The sequence below is a fragment of the Acinonyx jubatus genome, chromosome A1, assembly GCF_027475565.1.
Source record: "Acinonyx jubatus isolate Ajub_Pintada_27869175 chromosome A1, VMU_Ajub_asm_v1.0, whole genome shotgun sequence".
NCBI lineage: Eukaryota > Metazoa > Chordata > Mammalia > Carnivora > Felidae > Acinonyx > Acinonyx jubatus.
Genome location: NC_069380.1, coordinates 200,638,474 through 200,658,992, shown reverse-complemented (window position 1 = coordinate 200,658,992; position 20,519 = coordinate 200,638,474). Strand labels below are relative to the sequence as shown.

Genomic DNA, 20,519 nt, shown 5'->3' with positions numbered 1-20,519 from the left:
GACAGACAGCACATTATGTCACAGAGCCAAAGGAGTAAGATAGTTTAAGAAAGTCATCAATTTCAAAAGCTATGGTATCATGGGCACCTGGCTGGGTCAGTGGGTTGAGCATCCAACTCTTGATTTTGGCTCACGTCATGATCTGAGCCCTGCATCACAGGTTCTGCACTGACAGCAACGGAGCCTGCTTGGGATTCTCTGTCTCCCTCTCTCTCTGCCCCTCGCCCACTTGGACGTGCTCTCTCTCTCTCTCTCAAAATTAAATATTTATAAAATATATTTTTTAAAAAGCTACAGAATCAGTAAAGAAATTGAGAACAAAGAAATGGCCCTCGGGATTTGCAGGCACACACACACACACACACACACACACACACACACACACACGTCTTTGGTGACCCAAAAAGAATACACATGGTGAAGTTTTTAAAACTACATACTAATAAAGCACAAAATAACTTACATGAAATTTAACATGTTGTTTCTGTTTCTCTGTGATAGAGACAAGGCTGGCTTATCTGGCATTTGTATTACTCAGTGCCTTGAGACATTTGCAGTGCTATAAAGCTGACCATTATAATAATAGTCCTAAGATACTTAAAGGTGGTTTTATATCAGAAAAAGTCAATGGGCTATATAGCTTTCTACACAATTTCTGCTTTACCAAGTTAAAGGTGCAGGTGACAGAAAGACATGCCTGATGACATGACAAATTCTGCATCTTAAATCTTGGGGCTCATCTGTAAATAGTCAAAAGTAAATAGCAAAACTCTACAAATATTGAGATCAACTACACTGTTCTTGATTCCGTGTATTTCCCTGTATTGTCATTCATTTTGTCAAATAAGCCCTGTATATTAAAGTGGCTACTTAATTTTAAAGTTTATTTATTTTGAGAGAGAGGAAAAATGAGTGGGAGAGGGGCAGAGAGAGAGAGAGAGAGAGAGAGAGAGAGAGAGAGACTGAGAAAATCCCAAGCAGGCTCTGTGCTATCAGCTCAGAGCCCAACACAGAGCTCGATCCCACGAACCTGAGATCATGACCTGAACAGAAACCAAGAGTCGGATGCTCAAACAACTAAGCCACCCAGGTGCCCCTAAAGAGGCCACCTGATGCTACTTGACCAAAACACAGCACCCTGGGGAGTTAATTGCTTAGAAAGAGGTGGAGAGTAAGTCTGAAACTTGTGACTATTAATTACAGAGTGATTGTCCCTGGCCTGTCATTTTTTTTTTCTATTTTTCCTGAAAAAAACTATACCGCTTTATCTCCAACACCGCAGGAATATCATTATAGTTAGAAATGAAATTAGTAATATTCTTGCAAAATGGCTTTCTCTTGCCATAATAAAAATGTTTTATTCTCTTTTAAGCAAGAAAATAGTCTTGTGACAGAAAGGATTGTCTTGGGAGCAAACGCGGCTTCTTTCATACCAGCTTCCCCAAACCACCTCAGCTGAGTTCCTTAACCACATCAGTCTGATTTTTCTGTCTTTCAAATAAAAATAATGATGGTAGCCCTATTTACCTCCTGGGATTTTTATGGAAAAAAATAAGTAATTAATGTAAAAATCTTTGACACAGTAAAAGGTATTAGCTCTTAGAGATTCAATCAATCGTTTTCATGCTAATTATAATTATTGCTTACAAGTATTAAAACGTAATCCACACACAGCGTGGTGAAAACAGTTTTCACACAACTGAAGCCTGAGTCCAATTCATCATTAAAATGATGAATTTTCGCAGAAACTACATGGTCCCAACATTCTAATTCCCTCTTGTTAAGTGGATTGTTGCATTTAAAAGGCTGAAAGAAAAATGTGTCTTTCCCCCTGCCTCTACTTCTTTTTTCCTTCTTTTGGGCTTGATCACCTTTATCACAGGCTTCTCTTCTGAACTTTCTTTCTTGCCATAGCTGCATTAGCATGTTTATATTAGCTGTCAGAGTGGAGTAAGCCCCAAAGCCACAGGCAGCCTGGCCAGCTCAAGGGGGCCGTGGCAGGGTCCCACAGAAGGTTTTTATTGTGGCAAGAGCAACTGTTCACCATCACACTTCAAGACTCCCCGCAACCAGAGGGTTTGTTTTGTGTCTGTACGCACCCTGGGCACTTTCCTTATTACGTGAAGCATTACTCACCAATGTATCCAGCCCATTAACACGTGACTGCTGTCCATAGTTGACATCTGACTGCTGTCCACAGGGCAAAGCTGCATCCTCCCGAGGAGCAGGCAGGAGGTTAGACAAAGACTATAGGGAGTCCTAGGCTCAATAGATCCTCTTAATTAGCTTCTAATTAACCATTATGAATAAAAATCTCATTCTGATCCACATTTACTAAGCAGTCTGCCTGAGTAGGTCTGGCTTTGCAATGGGCAGCTACTGCTGTATTTCTGGACCCCGAGTTGTTCTCTCCCACAGCCCTGCCTTTTAAAAAACAACCCTAGGATATTTAGGAGAACAACTCCTTAATTATCTTCCTTCTTCCTGGCTATTTTTTCTGTAGGAATCCTTCAAAATATTCATATGGTTATTGCTATATATGCTCATGGCACGCATCTTTTAAATGTATTTTTGGTACACCAAGAAGAGCAGCTCCTTGCCTGTGGCTACTCCTTTGAGTCTTTTAAAAAGAGCTTTCCTGGGGGCACCTGGGTGGCTCAGTTGGTTGAACATCCGACTTCCACTCAGGTCATGATCTCGTGGTTCGTGAGTTTGAGCCCCACCTCAGGCTCTGTGCTGACAGCCCAGAGTCTGGAGCCTGCTATGGATTCTGTCTCCCTCTTTCTGCCCCTCCCCCACTCATGCTCTGTCTCTCTCTCAAAAAATAAATAAATAAATAAATAAATAAATAAATAAAATAGCTTTCCTGATTAGGTGAGGCCCACCCAGGATTATCTTCCTTTTGATTATGTTAACATCACCTGATTACAGACTTAATTATACCTGCAAATCCCTTCACCTTTCCCTGCCATGTTACATAATCTAATCCCAGAAATGATAGCCATCATATTCATGTGTACTGCCCACAACCAAGTGGAGGAAATTATACCGGACGTGACTGTCGGCAGGATCTTAGGGCCATCTTAGCATTCTGCCTGATATAATTCTGCAATTTTCATAACTCAGACAACACTGACATTGTTGATGATACTGTTGTTCTTTTACTGGAGTCAACTTAACAATCACCTCACCTCTTTGGGGCACTGCAGGGAAATATAACCTGAAACTTTTGTTGATGACATCTAATAGACATGATTATAAGAGATGATATTCCTAAAGATTGTCTGATTGCTCTAGATGTTCTAAATGTTATTCTGGGAGGGAGCCAGACCTACAAGGAGTTGAATTGCATGTGGTAGATTGTTTGGTCCCTCAAAGATTAGAATTTACTAATCTTGGCTTTCCTATTACCTCTCCACTTACATTTCAACTTAGAATAAACATCTCTAAGAATCTCATCATCATATTTACAATATGGTTGATGCTCACTATATTACATTGTCTCATTTTATGAAAGAAATTTCCCTCAGGTTTCAGTAGAAGGATTAACCATAGGTACTCAGGGAAATTAGTTTTTATTTTATGGATGTTGATGCATATAACGGATCAAGATTCCAGTTTTATCTTTGCTACAATGAAGCATAAAATCAAATATATGACATACCCCTATGGACTATACAAGACATTTTGGATAAATCTTTATCCAAATTTTAATTTAATTTTCTTACCTGTGTTTTCTTTTTTAACTGTAACTTCTTCGCTTATTTCTTTTTAATCTTGTGGGTTCCACAGATAAATTACCTTAAATCCTTCCTGAAACAAATCAGCTAATATTTTTTGAATGTTGTAAATTGAGTAGTTTTAAATATGCTGGTAGGAACCTAAAATATATTCTTTTAGTTTTCCCACCTCTCAAAAAGAAGACTAGCTAATGGGTGTGCAAGGCAGTTAGGAATGGACATTACAAAGGATTAGAAGCATGTTAAAGGTAAGACAGAAGTGAGCATATATAGTAACTATTATAACATACAGCAATATAGCACTTTATAGTATAAATACTCCTTCTTTTGTATAAACCACATATCATCAGGCATTTCCTATGGTACAGATTAAATCATATTAATATTAAATTTTTAAATGTTTATTTATTATTTTTGAGAGGCAGAGAGACAGAATGTGAGCGGGGAACAGGCAGAGAGAGAGGGAGAGACACAGAATCCAAAGCAGGTTCCAGGCTCCAAGCTGTCAGCACAGAGCCTGATGCAGGGCTCGAACTCACGAGCCATGAGATCATGACCTGAGCCAAAGTAAGACACATAACCAACTGAGCCACCCAGACACCACTAAACCATATTAGTATTAAATCATATTAATCTCCCAACCACAGGCTCCTCATCTAGTGCCCATCCACTCATGCAATGCCTTAATTCCATTTATAGTGTACCCTCCAACTATCCTTTCAAGTTCTCCAAAGGATGCCTCACCCTCAACCCAGACTGTCAGCCACAGTTGCCATGTGACATGTATCTTTATGTTTTTCCACTTCTGATCTGGCTCCTATTCCTCAACACCTGCTATGCACAGTCTCTTGAAAGAATGACAGTATCTGCCCTGGTGAAGGTGCTTCTTATGAGACTTGGAATATCTGTACAATGATTTCTACCAGTCCTCCCAGTCTGCTGGTGATGGTTAATTTTATGTGTCAGCTTGACGGAGCCACAGATATTTAGTTAAACATTATTTCTGGCTGTGTCTGTGGAGGTATTTCCAGATGAGACTAGCATTTGAATGGATAGATTAAGTAAAGTAGATCGCCCTTCCCAATGGAACTGGGCATCAACCAAGCCATTAAAGGCCTGAATTAAACACAAAAAATGGAAGAAGGGAGAGAATTTTCACTAACTTGATGAGCTGAGACATCAGTCTTCTCCTGCCCTCAGACTGGAACTTACACAAGGACAAATGATAGTTCAGATACAGACCAGAACTTAAACCACTGATTCTTCTGGTTCTTAGGTCTTTGGACTCAGACTAGAGCTATACCACTGGTTTTTCTAAAAAAAAAATTATAATATTTATTTATTTTTGAAAGAGAGAGAGACAGAGTGTGAGCGAGGGAGGGGCAGAGAGAGAGAGGGAGACAGAATCTGAGGCAGGATGAAGGTTCTGAGCAGTCAGTGCAGAGCCCGACACGGGGCTCAAATCCACAAACTGTGAGATCATGACCTGAGTCGAAGTCTGATGCTCAACTGACTGAGCCACCCAGGCACCCCAACCCTGGCTTTTCTAGATCTCAGCCTCAGCATCCATAATCATATGAGCTAATTCCTTATGATAAATTATATAATTTATATATAGTTGTCATTGATCACTGTCTTTTCCAAAGACACAGTTATTCTGGTAAATAGACACAGATCCCTTTGGGAAAGCATTAAAAAGGAGAGTCAAAGTATACACTTAGAATATTATAACAGAGTTCAAACTCAAAATTTTCTATCCCTCTCTGGGTCAGAGGACCACTAGATATTTGAACTAACCCATGTCTAGAAATTGGGTGAAGAAATATTATAAATTTTGGTGACTTAGGTAAGGCCTCCACTCACTAAGTCTAGGGTTTATTCAGTTCTTTGTTCATTTCAGGGGCCCAATGATCAATATACCACCACAAAGTACCTTATGGATCGTACCATTCTGATTCCTTTGCTGATACTGCTGCTTTTTGGAGTCACTGTGACTCAAGCTAACAGGTATGTTCCATTCCTTATCTTCTGACACCCTGGAATCTAGTATCACAATGTATCAAGGAGCCCTTTTCAAGTGCAGTATCACACACAAGCATCACTTTCTTCCAGAGTCCAGCCCCTAGCATCACCTTTAAGAGATGTTGGGACTCCACTCCCTGGGATATTTCTCAAAACCTTGGAGTAGTGAATACATGCTGGCCCCTCAAGAGAGGATGGTTAGGGAGCAGTTGAGCAGTCTGCTGTGTTCACTCCTCTCCAACATTTACTAATCTGTGAGCCTCTACATTCTTTTCCTCTACATTATACTGAAGAATTTGAGTTCAGGGTAAAGTTAACCAAACTGGGAGGGAAAAAAACGGAAAGAAATGGAAAAAAAGAACCATACCCAACTGCTCTAGCTAGCATGGTGACCAACTTGGTGACTGAATCTGTATTGACTAGTTCAACCTGTTCTAAAATTATTCCTTTCCCTCTTATGTCTAGAATTTTCATATTCCATTCTTATACATATTCTCCACATCTGTATCCATATAAATTATATAAATTATCAAAATCTTATCATCCCAGGGGCTTTTTTTGTAGGTTCCCTGCTCAAATATTCTTGATTCTAGTTCTGATTATAGGTCTGGAGCAATGTGAGGTGACATGAGAACCTGGCATGATCCTTCCACCTAGGGAAATCAGTATCTTAGAGTTAAGACCTATTTACAGGAAAGGAGCCAATTTCACTGTCCACGGGAGGCTGTTTTCCTTCTGTATGTTCCTATTCCAATTTTCAGAATTCCAGTTTTCCTCAGGTCAAAGGCTTGGTGAACTCAAGCTAGCATGATAATCTGGCAAACTTTCTAATCAAATTTCAGTTTGGTTTGGGCAGTTGCAGCCCTGAGGACACTGGACAAAGGATAAACTTTTAGTATGTTTGTATGAAAATCCAGCCATTTGGACTTAAGCTAAGATTTGAAGATTTTTGTCAATCATTTTCTTTAAGCCATGCATGTGATTAGAACCTACTGACAACTACCAGTATTCCTTCCAAGGAATCATTGCAAAATTTCTCCCCTCTAATTATATCCATCATTAAGGACTCAAAATAAACATGTATAAGCTATTTTACGTGGACAAATTGTTTGAAAATAGTTCAAAAATTGTTTCTTATCTTCAGCCCAATGAGATGAGAGCCCATTTAATGAAGGCATTTGGAGAGAAGGACTTGAGCAAGAAGAATAAATAGGTAATAGTAGTTTTTTCAGCTCTATGATAAATATGGAACTTTTATTTCCCTTGGTAAATAGTGCTATCTATTTACAGTTATATATATAAAGCTATCTACTAATTAGATAGACAGATGATAGATGATAGATGATAGATAGATATAAGTATATACTTATGTAAGTACATTGACATATCATTATCATCTAGAGTCTGTCGTTTACCTTAGGGTTCACTGTAGATATTGTAGGTTCCATGGATTTGGACAAATGTATAATGACACATACCCATTATTTTAATATTTTCACTGACCTGAAAAATCCTCTGTGCTCTGCCTATTCATCTCCCTCCCTCCTTCGCTCCACCCCTGTCAACCACTGCTCTTTTTATTGTCTTCATAATTTTGCCTTTCCAGGACGTCATACAATTGGAACTATATAGTGTGTAGCGTTTTCATACTGGCTTCTTTTACTTAATAATATACATTTAAGGTTTCTTCATGTCTTCTCGTGGCTTGATAACTCATTCCCTTTAGTGCTGGACATACCATTCCCATTGTCTGAATATACCACAGTTCATGTATCCATTCACCTACTAAAGGACATCTTGGTTGCTTTCAAGTTTGGACAATTATGCATAAACCTGCTATAGACATCTGAGTGCAGGTTTTTGTGTGAACATGTTTTCAATTCCTTTGGATAAATACCAAAGAGCACAATTGCTGGATTGTAAGAACCCCGAAATGTCTCCCAAAGTGGCTGTACCATTTTGCATTCTTACCAGCAATAAGTGAGAATTTCTGTTGCTCACATTCTTGCTAACATTTGGTGGTTTCAGTGTTCTGGATTTTGGTCATTTTACTAGGTGTGTAAATATGTGTATTTTTTCATACTCTTTTCTGATCCTTTAATTATCTCACACAGAAAACCTTATTTACATATGTATGTGTACATCCACATGTACATACATATGTATAAACATATATGGAAATTCACTGGTTTATGAGAATTCATTAATATGTTAAATAAAATTTAATCTTTGTAAAAATATTTTTTAAGTTTATTTACTTTGAGAGAGACAGACACAGCATAAGCAGGGGAGGGGCAGATGGAGAAAGAGAGAGAGAATCCCAAGCAGGCTCTGCATTGCCAGTACAGATCCAGTGCAAGGCTCGAACTCACAAAACTGTGAGATCACGACCTGAGCCAAAACCGAGAGTCAGATGCTCAACAAAATGCGCCACCCAGGCACCCCAATAAAAATGTATTCTTAATTCAAATAGTAGTTTTTTACATTAGTTTACTAGGTGCTACAAAAAGAAAGTAAGGAAGATGAAAAAGAAATACCCAACATCCAATAAATACAAGGTAGTGTGTGAGAGGATGTTATCAGGAGTTACCTGCATGAAGTTAGTTGAAAATCATATTAAAACACAGTAAGTGGCTAAGTGTCAAAAACCATACTGACACCAGTTAGAGAGAAATGTGAGACCAGAAGTTAAGTGGTATTTCTTTGGGACATCAGGAGTTGAGATGAGAGTTAAAGGAAGGAGTGGCTTTATTAATTTGTTAAGAACCTTAAATTCACAAAATAGTGCTTGCTTCGGCAGCACATATACTTAAATTCACAAGATAAATTCATCAGAGAAATCCAAGTATATTTAATACCATTATTCTAATAAAGATTAAAAGAAGAAATTCAAGTTTATGCCAGTGCTATTGTTTAGTCTGTCAATTAACCTTCTTCCACACCTAAATGTGACTAATTTAAGTGGTATTAGGAACTGTGGCTAATTTTTGAGCTCCAATAGACTAGAAACTTCATCTCTGATGTGCATAAAAGAATAAGCCCAGGGGAATTTGGCAACATGCTCTTTGCACAGTACACATTGATAGATATTTGATTGATTAGGCTAAGAACTATATATTAGCAATAAAGTATATTTAAAGTACAAAGTGCTTAGTTTTAAAAATACTTTTAAGCACTGTATTATTGGAATGTGAAAAGTAATTACTAGACTGACACCAGAGAACTTTCAATGTAATTTCAGGCTAAAAATGCTTAAGAAAAGTAAAACATGTTGATTCATTAGCTACAGGATTCTGAAGTTTGACATTATATGAGGGGGTGTGATCATATCGATTTTGGTATCCACCAGTGTTCATGACTCTGTGACTCATGCACATAGAACTCATACGCTCCGTAGATAATAATCAGCTCGTTTAAACATGCTTTCAAATGCTTTATTAAATTTTTTTAAATGTTTATTTATTTTTGAGAGACAGAGAACAAGCGGGGAGGGGCAGAGAGAGAGACACACACAGAATCTGAAGCAGGCTCCAGGCTCTGAACTGTCAGCACAGAGCCCGACGCAGGGCTCGAACGCATGAACCACGAGATCATGACCTGAGCTGAAGTTGGACGCTTAACCAATTGAGCCACCCAGGTGCCCCATCAAATGCTTTCAACATCATTGAACATTGCTTGGTCAATCCTGTCCATTTAGCAATCTTCAGATATGCCATTACATACATGACTCTAAGTAGAATACATTTTAAGACTGTGACTATATAGCACAACTATATAGGTTTTGATGAACATATTATGGCATGACTTTGAAAGTATACACTCTTGAACTGAGTCTCAATTCTTTTCAGTGTGGTTTGTATAGACAATCTACATCCAGCTTCACCGAAAACCTTTGCTCCAAATATACCAGTGAAAGATTACACATGGAATTGAGATGTATGAAAAATTATCTGGTACATGCCCTTACAGTAATTTTTAATAATGCCCCCAAGTTAATATTTGATGGCTGTGCAATCATAACTCAATGACCTACTTCACTATAACCTGGTATAATTCACCATAGTCTGCTACTCAAGCACAGTATTTGAAAATCTTTCTGCAGGAGAAGTTTCTATATTCTTTTATTTTGCAGCCATATTTTAATGTATAATACTGAGCTTTTATTTCTATGACAACATAAGATAAAAGTACCAGCTATGAGCAGAGCTGTTATTAAAAAAAAAAAAATTAAGTTTTATCTGGCCTTCATGCTAATGAAAAGAAAACAAAGTAGACCAAAATATCACAAGTGACATATTCTTTAAGGTTATTAATGAATTTCTGTCTTCAAGCCAGTTGGTATGCTAGAATATAGTCATTAAACAAAAAAATAGTAATTTTTTAAACAAGGAAGGATAGTTAAGAAATTGTCCATTGATTGTCTCCCATAGTAAAATTAGTAGATGAAATTAGAGTAACTGAAAGAAAAGAGGTATATCCAAGTTAAAAAAAAGAAAAAAAGTTCTCACTCTTTCAAATTAGGCCATTCCAGGGGTGCCTGGGTGGCTCAGTTGGTTAAGCGTCTGACTTTGGCTGAGGTCATGATCTCACAGCTCGTGAGCTCGAGCCCCCGCAACAGGCTCTGTGCTGACAACTCAGACCCTGAAGCCTGCTTCAGATTCTGTGTCTCCCTCTCTTTCTCTGCCTCTCTCCTGTTCATGCTCTGTCTCTCTCTTTCTCTCTCTCTCTGTCTCAACAATAAATAAATATTAGAAAAATTTTTAATTAGGCCATTGTAATAAAGTAGATCAGATGATACAATAGAGGTTACAATTAGGAACAGGTGGAAAGATTACTATTATTGGACAACTTAATGGTTATCAATATCCAAAATACCAACTGTACTTAAGAAAATCTCATATCGTTTCTTTTCTCCAGAGGTGCAGTAGGATCATTTGCAATTTTGTACTTTCTTCTATGCTAAATTAAGTTTGTTTTTTTCATGTCAAGACTGACTATACACCATAACACAAGTAATCATTCCCATAGATTCTTAGAGGATGAACATCTGGCCCATATTTGCTAATGATGATCATGTTTATGTGTTCCCGCCAGACTGGACCTGACATGCCAGTGTAGTAATTTTGACTATTTTGGTGGCTGCTACCCCTAGAGGAAATATGTGACGTTTCAAATCAATCGTTAAGATATCTGAAAGCACAGAGAGTGATAACCTAGTTCAACCTGTGGTGCTTGGAAATATTTAATAACAATTTGTGTGCATCTATATTTAGAAATCTCATAACATGGCATTTTCCATGAATACCAATCCTCAAATATCTAAAGCAGTTTAACCTAATAGAAGCAGTGGAAGAATTTTCTTGCACTTGCTGGTAGATGTTCATTTGGCTATAGTAAAGGGACCAACAAATTTCTCCAAATACTCTGAAACTGATTATTAGTGTAAAAGATAGACAAATTGGCTCAAAAGAGGAGGAGACAGTCCACCTTATTTCCCAATATTATGTTCTCCTTTGTATGTAAAATGGTTTCTTAGAACGCAAAGTATATCAGATAATAAAGTAATTTTCATTTATTGAATGGGCACTATGTGCTAGATAGACTATAAAATATGAAAATATGAGAATTACTTCCCAGGTAATGAAATACCTTTGAAAAGACTTTGAAAATTGTCTAAGGGGTGCATGGGTGACTCAGTTGGTTAAGTGTCCAACTATGGCTTAAGTCATGATCTCACTTGAACTTTGTGAGTTCAAGCCCTGCATCGGACTCTCTGTTGTCAGTGCAGAGCCAGCTTCAGATCCTCTCTTCTTCTCTCACTGCCCCTCTCCCACTTGTGCACTCTCTCTCTTTCAAAAAGAAATAAACTTAAAAACAAAAGAAAAAAATAAAAATTGCCTTGAAGGTAAGAACTAGGATTTTCAAAACAGTTGTGTATTCGTTGAATGAAAAAAGTGACATATTATGCTAATACCACACATTTTTCAATCTCTGATTTCTGTAAAAACCACTTTATGAAACATATTTTAAAACAGGGCTTGAATAATTCTCTGAAAAATTTTAAGCTGTCTTTTAAATTTATTTATTTTTAAGGATTTTATTTTTAATTTACTTTTGAGAGGGAGAGACAGAGCATGAGCAGGGGAGGGGCAGAGAGAGAGGGAGACAGAATCTGAAGCAGACTCCAGGCTCTGAGCTGTCAGCACAGAGCCCGATGCAGGGCTTGAACTCACGAACTGTGAGATCATGACCTGAACCAAAATCAGACACTCAAACGACTGAGCCACCCAGGCAGGCGCCCCCATTTTTTCTTTCTTTTTTTACTATTTATTTTTGAGAGACAGAGAGACAGAGTGTGAGTGGGGTAGGGACAGAGAGAGAAGGAGACACAATCCAAATCAGGCTCCAGGCTCTAAGCTGTCAGTACAGAGCCCTATGTGGGCCTCGAACCCATGAACTACGAGATCATGACCTGAGCTGAAGTCGGACAGTCAATTGACTAAGCCACGCAGAAGCCCCTAAGCTGTTTAAAATGAAAATTGGTGCAAGCTCACTTGCAGAGGCAACACGCAGTGGCAAGGAATTATAAAGAAAAAAAAATGTCCAAAATGGAACAAAGACAAACGTGAATAAGTGACAGAGGGAGTACAAAGTGTAAATTCTGACAACAAAACCTGAAGATATTAGAGAAAAATGTAAAGAAAGCTTAAAATTAAAACTTAGAGGAAAGAGGACTGACAAAATAAGATTAGAGTTCATGGAATAAAAAAAAACACAAATAATGAAAGAAAGAAAATTGTGATGAATAGAAAGAAAATTGTGATGAATATAAAGAAAAATTATTCCATTTAACTAACATTTATTCAGTACTCTAATGCATCTGGCATTGATTCTGACGAAAAGAAAATCACATATTTGACAAAGGAGCAATGGGCACATATTGATATGTTTAAAGCCTGTGAGATTTCTTCCACTGCTCTATATGTTTGTCGTACTGCAGGTTAGGAATTAAGCTGCTTAGTAAAACTTTTAAAGTATTACTATATTGTGCATAAATTCTGTTAAACATTTTATAGAAATGTGTTTAAGTATTTCCCACAAAACACATTCCCTCTTAGAGCTCCAAGTGGCCGGCCACACATCACCCAGGGTAACTCTGCTTTGTGCTCGTTGAACTTGTTCCTATAAACTCCTCAATCCCTCCCACCCAATTAATGGGACAAAATGCCTAAATAAACACGAAAGGAAAAACCTTTAAAAGCTCTACTACCCCCAATAAAAGGACTTCATATTGAATGATTGCACCTCCGAGTTGACACTTTACTATGCCTTACGGTATAGACATTCCCGCCCCACCACTTACACGTCTTCAGTAATGACACTCACCTCACCAACCTTTGAGAGTTTTTATATATTGGCAGTTAAAGCCATTTGGCCTTTGGCCTTGTGCCTCCAGGGGTTAGAGGCATTGACTTAGGAGGAAAGATTAAATTAACCATAGCTAGACCAAAGAATAACTAAACAAAATAAAAAGGCAAAAAGATGAAGGCATGGGGAAGCACATTAGATGGTAAAATGAGGAAGTCATTAAACAAATGAAACCTTAGATTGAATAATTGGGAAAATTTCCTGAAACAAAAGAGCTCTTAAACTCTAAAGTACTGTTGTCCTGTGACCAAAGTGATTGAGCTTCTGCTTGGGTCAAGTGACACTAGAGTGCCAGCCCAGGGCAAGCCAAGCCAGGCTGACAGCACAAGTTAAACTAGGGAAATTCCATGCTGCTTAACACCCACCCAGCTGTGTCTGTGGGAACATCAAACCAGTGTTATTTCCTTCTCACTCTGAAAAAGTGCAAAACTGTCCAGGAAACTGTACCAACAATCCATTTCACAGTCCACTGGACAGAATTTTTTGTCTTAACATTTCAGAGTCTTCTAAGCAAAAGCATCTTTTGGGAAGGATTCTTCCTATTCTCAATGCCTCGTATAATGCATGACCCTGAATATGAATGATGAGTGAATATGTCTGATGAGTTAGCCTAAAAAAATATGCTGGGCAAATCATTTTGAAACAACTTCTATATTTTTCTAATTTCTTATTCTGGATCCTCCTGATTTCCTTGCCTGTGTTTCTGAAAGTATAATTCAAACGGGACTGTGGTCATTCATAAATGTTTGTTGCTCGTTATATACTGAAGTTTCACTCTATCTCACCATTCATAATGTTTTCCATGTTGTGCAAAATTTAATAAGGCACAGGGATGTTTGTTTTCATCTCCAAGCCGATTGAGGTGCCACTTCTCAGGTTCTGTGTTGAACACAAAAGTGCCCTTAATAAATGAGTCCAGATGGAGTGTGTATGTGAGGCGGGTTGGGTAAGTGCGTGAGATGTAGACCACAAATAGCATTATACTCAATCCTTCCATAAGATGCCACATGGCCTGGGGTGGTTTTCCGTAGCAGAATCTAAATAACATTGTTCATCTGCTAATGGTCTAAATATCATAATTAGGACATGTTGCTGCTATAGAACTCTAATTACTGATAAAAAGCAACTTTCATCATGACCTTCTTCTGTCTACGGGAAATGATCATTATACCTAACTCCAGCCTTTCAACTCCTTGATCGTTCCAATAAAGCATTTCTGAAAATGCCAAACACATTGCTTGCTTTAGAATTGTTCTAACTGGGAACTAATGATTTATGTCTTTTTCAAATATCATACGTTTGGAATCATTACCAGGTGAGAAGCAAAATAGCAAAAAAGCAGCCAGTAGACACATGCTTACCAAGGGCACAACTAGCCACTGTACCATTGCAGCCAAGACAGGGTATTTTCCCTCCTTTCTTTCACTGCATCTCATACCACAGGCCTTACCAAGAAAACCAAAAGGAAGTTTTATCTAGTCAGGTTCAATTGCAGGAGTATAGTTCTATGGCTCTTAGCATCCATCAGACTCGTTGGTTCTCTTTCCAAATATACGTATCTGTACATTTCTATATAACAACAAAGCTAGGCTAGTTTTACGAAGTGATGGCACTGGCTGTCTACATAATACGATTATATAGAATGTCTCTGTTTAAAATAGTACCTCCCAGTTGAATATTACAATTCTTGAAAGTTTGTTACCAGATTTCCTTTAAATTCTAATGTGTCCCCAGGGAACATTCAGATACCCTTTAAAGGAAAAACATGGCAACCTATATCAGTTAAAATCTTGATGAGTTGAGAATAAGCTGTGAGCAGCTTATCAGGGTAGACAGTAGTAACAGGGTCTTGGAGCAGTGAATTGTCATTCACTCATTCATTTAGAAAATAAGCACAGAATGGGACCTTATCTTATTTGAGGCAATAATATAATCTTAGGTCACAAAGATACCTGAGTATGATTTCTATATTCGAAGGGCATAGAATTCACTGGAGGAGACAGGCAAGAAATAAGGCAATCAAAGTAGGGAAAGTATAGAAAAAGGGAACTACAGAAGGATGTGGGAAGGACATCCATCCTGGACTGAGTTGAGGGGAACAATGTGGAAGCTTCCTAGAGGAGACTGAATATGAACTAGATTTTAAAAGTCACTCGGGGTGCCTGGGTGGCTCAGTCGGTTGAGCGTCCAACTTCGGCTCAGGTCATGATCTCGCATTTCATGAGTTCGAGCCCCACATCGGGCTCTGTGCTGACAGCTCGGAGCCTGGAACCTGCTTCGGATTCTGTGTCTCCCCCTCTCTCTGCCCCTCCCCTGCTTGTGCTGTCTCTCTGTCTCTCAAAAAAAAAAAAAAAGAATAAATGTTAAAAAAATTTAAAAAAAAGTCACCCTGTAATATGGCCTTATAGAGTTAAATATGTTTTCGTATTATGTTAATGAAAAAATACTGCAGTTAACTTCCTTGACTCATAGAAGGTCAATCAATAATAATGTCTGTGACTTCCTGGATATGACTGGTTTTACTATCAGAATTGCAACATGACCCATAATTTTTCTAATTTGGACTCTGTTTGTGGAAGTTGAGCAATTACCTGTCATTTTGTGTCTTGACTCACTTGTGAAATGTGCACTTGGCATTTCCAGTCCTGTTTTGTTTCGGGTATCTTCCCAGACCACATTGGGGATGGATATGGTACTTTATCCAAGGCTCTGGGACAGTGGTCAAGGTCCCCTCTCTCCTACCTTCAAGAGAATAAGTGGTATATGAGTGTTCATGGCAAATTTTACTTATTTCACCATTTTGTATACAATTTTGTATTTATTTCACCAAATCTCTATCTGTAGGTAATAGCGCATTATGTTTGCCATCACATTTGAAAGTTTTCTCTAGAAACTTACTTTCTTAGAACATTATCTAGAGAAAAAAATACATTAAACACCACAGTTAATTTTCATAACAGAACACAATTTAGTTAAAAAGATGACATAGAGATTGTAATTACTGAACTTCTTTAAATTTTCTTTCTGCAAGCTTTCATTAATTGAGGCCATATTTTTAAAGAGCAAAGGAAGAAAAATAGGCCTATTAACAATAATTTTTAGCCCTACTTTACTAGAAGTTTTTTTTTTCTGAATTACACTTTTACAAACAATAGGTCAACTTTCCAAAGGAAAAATCTACATTAATAAAAATAGCAGTGTTCAAAGCCCGCTCAAAATGTATTTCCTCTTACATATGTAGGTTTTATTAAAGAATATGAGTAAAAAGAATTATATTATTTTTCCTGTAAAATTGTCTGTTGTTATCATATGAGAGTGAAATTATAAGCCTATACAGAACAAACATGAATTGAATCCAGATTAATAAAAACAGATGCTCACAAGGGCATTCTTTATATGAATTTTTAGGCTAAGTAAATCTTCAAAATCCACAAGCTTCCTTGAGAGGTGTGAATTTGGATGGAGGAGAGGGACATAACTAAGAATAAGATGACATCAAAAAGTGTGGTTAAATGATCATGGAAAAAGTAAATCACTTCTCAGGGAAAATGCATCAAAAAATTTGTTTCGTATAAACACCCACTTGAAATAGACCAGAAATGTTTGGCCTTCCTGAGATAATCAGCTCCCTGTAAGAGAGTATCAATGTGTTTGAGATATGAATGTTAGGAGCAGCGAGCTTGTCATTATCAGAAAGAATAAGGTTTGCTCATCTGAAAACTTAAGTACTGCTCTGAATCTTCTTCAGCTAATACCATAATTGGAAGAGATGGGCTGTCACAAATGCCCTGTGTCTTACAACCAGTAGTGAACATTGCAGTCCTCTGATATAACTAAGGTTATGGTAAATCACAAGAGAGGTTCATCTTCTAAGGATCAATTAGTTCTGTTATATAATCAATGGATTAATAACTATTTCATCAATGTCTGTCCTTTTGGGGTACTGTGACTGCTTTTTTAAATACTAAGATTCTATTGGATTTTCTTTGGCATCAGTTTTCATTATTTGAAACAAGCCCATACTGTATAGAGAATTGTAAATCCCAAGTTGTTGTGAGTAATTATAAAGCTCTTCAAATTGTAGAACATTACATTAGATTCTGAAGATAAAGTGTAGGCCAATGCAGATTTTCTATAAAGTCAATCAAGAAGGGCAAATTAGAATTATGACGGCTTTAGTTTTCTTTAGCAATTGTTCTTTTTTAAAACATAATATAATATTTTATACCAATATAGAAAATCTTTGTTACTCAATAATCGTAATGAATCTCGGGGCACCCGAGTGGCTCAGTCAGTTAAGTGGCTGACTTCGGCTCAGGTCATGATCTTTTGTGGTTCGTGGGTTTGAGCCCTGCGTCAGGCTCTGTGCTGATAGCTCGGAGCCTGGAGCCTGCTTTGGATTCTTTGTCTCTCTCAAAATTAAATAAACGTTCAAAAATTTTTTCAAAAAAGCAATCACAATAAATCATGAAATGATGAGCAATGCTATTTGTGAGCTAATGCTTTGTTCATTGAATTTGAAAATAGTATCCCTACAAAGAGCTTTCTTCTCATCGTTGACTCTCCTCCCACAACGTCTAATTTCTCTCTCTCTTCTGACCTTGGGAAAAAAGAATAAGACTCACAATTAATGGTAATAAAGCTTTAACGGATTTTGCTGTGGCACTGCTGGAAGAGGCTCTGGGGTGGGTGTCTACATTTCTTTTCACCAGGGTTTCGACAGTGGGACTAGGCTTTCCAGTCCAAGTAGCTTCCTTGGGAGGTGATCCAAAAAATCACCAGACGGAATGTCATACAATATGGAATCGATTTGTGCTCTGGACAACAGGGCTCTGTCCAGCTAGGGATAATGACAGACCATAGATCATACATGAGAGTTGTCCCACCTGCGTGAGCAGGAAGTGGAGGTGTTTACCTCCAGCTCGCATCAGTTTAGGGTCGAGAGCTAAACATGGGGAAATGACCAGGGATGGCTAGAAATGTGAAAGAAATATAAAAGTCTTTTGCACAACTCTATTCAGTTACTAAAACACAGATGTCATGTAGTTTTCTAAAAAAAAAAACCACGACATTTTGCCATAGGTGAAATACGAAATCTAAACACAATTATAGTAAAGAATTGAGAGGATTTTCAAATATTCACTTTGAAAACACACCATTCCTGAGTGGAGTCACAGGTGAAGTCAATTACACTTTGAAGGAATGGAAAATTCCAATACTTTAAACTTTTTTCCAAGTGTAGACTGCCAAAACTTTTGACAGTCAAAACATATATAGATACATCATTTATGAATGTTAATGTAAAACCTCAAGCAAATCACATATATATAATCCTGCAGTGTATCTAAAGACTAATATTTTTAAAATGGAGTTTGTTCCAGGAACATAAGGATGATACATTATTTAAAAATCTGCTAATATAATTCATCATATTAATAAGTTGAATGGCCAAAAAAATAAGGCCATTTGGCAAAATTCACCATCCCATCTTGACTTTTAAAAAAACTTAAATAAAAATTGATTAAATGAATATTGTCAGTTATCTATGGCTACAGAGCAAATTACTCCAAAACGTAAAAATTTTTAAAAATAAGTACTTATGATCTCACAGATTCTGTGGGTCTGGAATTCAGGAGGAGTTTACCTGGGTGCCCATGGTTAAGGGTCCGTCATAAGGGTTTAGACAAGGTGTCGAGTTCACAGTCATTTCGAGGCTCATCAAATGGATTTCTACATAACTGTTTATACCAAAATAAAATTCTAATGATCAAACATGTAAACACACACAGACACATACACATACAAATATTAAAGTATACAAAAATTAAATGATTTCTTTTTTTAACCTTTGATAGGAAATGCCTTTTTATACAAGACTCAAAGCCCAAAGGCCATAGAAGTAGATACATTTGATTTATAAATGTTAAAACATCTTTGCAATAAGGACATCATAAACAAAATAAAAACAACACAACCACAAAAACAAACTTGGGAAATATTTATATTATACAACAGAGTAAAAAAAAATCCCATTCCCTTAATAGAGAAAATCTTTCACAAATAAATAAGAAACTCTAAAATTTTATTAGAATAATGTACAAAATCAAGAGTTCACAAATAAGGAACTGAAAACAGCTTATTGCTGCGATAAGATCCCCAGCCATTTTCAGATCCCATCATTTTCAGTGTTTCCATATTTCCAGGGATCAGATTAGCAATAATTTTAAAATGTGAGAATTCCTGGCAAGAATGTGAATAAACACACAGTCTCCTACACGGTTAGAAGTTTATATTGCTATAATTGCTTTCAAAGATAATTTTTAATTAAAAATATGCTTGATACTTAGCACAGGAATTCCGTTTCTAGAAATCTAGCCTATAAAAAATTTATACTGTTTAGTGTATCTAAATCATCTACACGATTATTCATTTCTGTTTTGTTTATAATTGTGAAAAACTGGAATAATCTAAAAGCCTTTCAATAGAGGAGTAATTAAGCGTACCCATATAATAGAATATTATAAAGTTATTAAAAGTGAGTGGTGTGCAGGTAATGCAGAGATATCCAAAGGTACAATTAAGGCTGTTTTTGGGTGCGCCCAGGTGGCTTAGTTGGTTGAGTGACAGACTCTTGATACTGGCTCAGGCAGTGATTTAGCAGTCCTGGGATTAAGCCCCTCTGCCGACTCTACACAGAGCAGAGCCTGCTTGGGATTCTCTCTCCCCCTCTCTCTCTGCCCCTCCCCCACTTACACTCTCTATCTCAAAATAAATAAATAAACTTAAGAAAAAAGAGTATTCTGAAAATGACCCAAACAGGGATTAGGATATGGGTCTATTTGTATAAATGTTTAAAAACACTTCATTAGAAAATCTCTGTGTGTGTGTGTGTGTGTGTGCGCGTGTGTGTGTGTGTGTGTTTGTGTGTTAACTACTGGGGAGTCAGACTGGATTTTAGGATGGGAGACAGGCTAATTCTGTATTCTATCCCCTATTTTATAGTTTGACTATTAAAATTGTGAAATAATTTGTGGAAATAATTTGTGGTTGATTACTTTTATCAAATACATAAGTTATTTCAATACTTAAAATTGTGTAATTGTACTAAAATTATAATTGTATAATAACCCTCTTGAAAATTAAAATAATAATATATTCAGTAATTTTTTGGAGGAAAAGTAAAGGCCAACTTTTTCCAAAGTATGTTTTGTAGAAATACAGTCTTGGAAATGGTGTTAAAACAATACCATGAGCAGCCACAATAATAATATGACAAAAAAAAAATAACAATACGTCCAAATAATCAGAAACACCATGAACTCTACCTCT

At 37.1% G+C, this 20,519-nt stretch overlaps 1 long non-coding RNA gene across 5 annotated transcripts in view; it reads right to left on the bottom strand.

Annotated features, from left to right (window-relative positions):
• The window catches only part of LOC106967111 (uncharacterized), a 78,359-nt gene that overhangs the window by 15,217 nt on the left and 42,623 nt on the right, over positions 1–20,519 (bottom strand). For 3 of the 5 annotated variants that reach the window (XR_008289432.1, XR_008289431.1, XR_001428884.3), the window contains 2 exons: positions 17,816–18,030; positions 15,782–15,932 (listed from right to left, as the gene is read on the bottom strand). This is a non-coding gene — a long non-coding RNA (uncharacterized LOC106967111). Of the gene's footprint in view, positions 1–15,781; positions 15,933–17,815; positions 18,031–18,834; positions 18,929–20,519 lie in introns of all 5 variants that reach the window. The other 2 variants (XR_008289434.1, XR_008289435.1) reach the window with 2 other exon arrangements.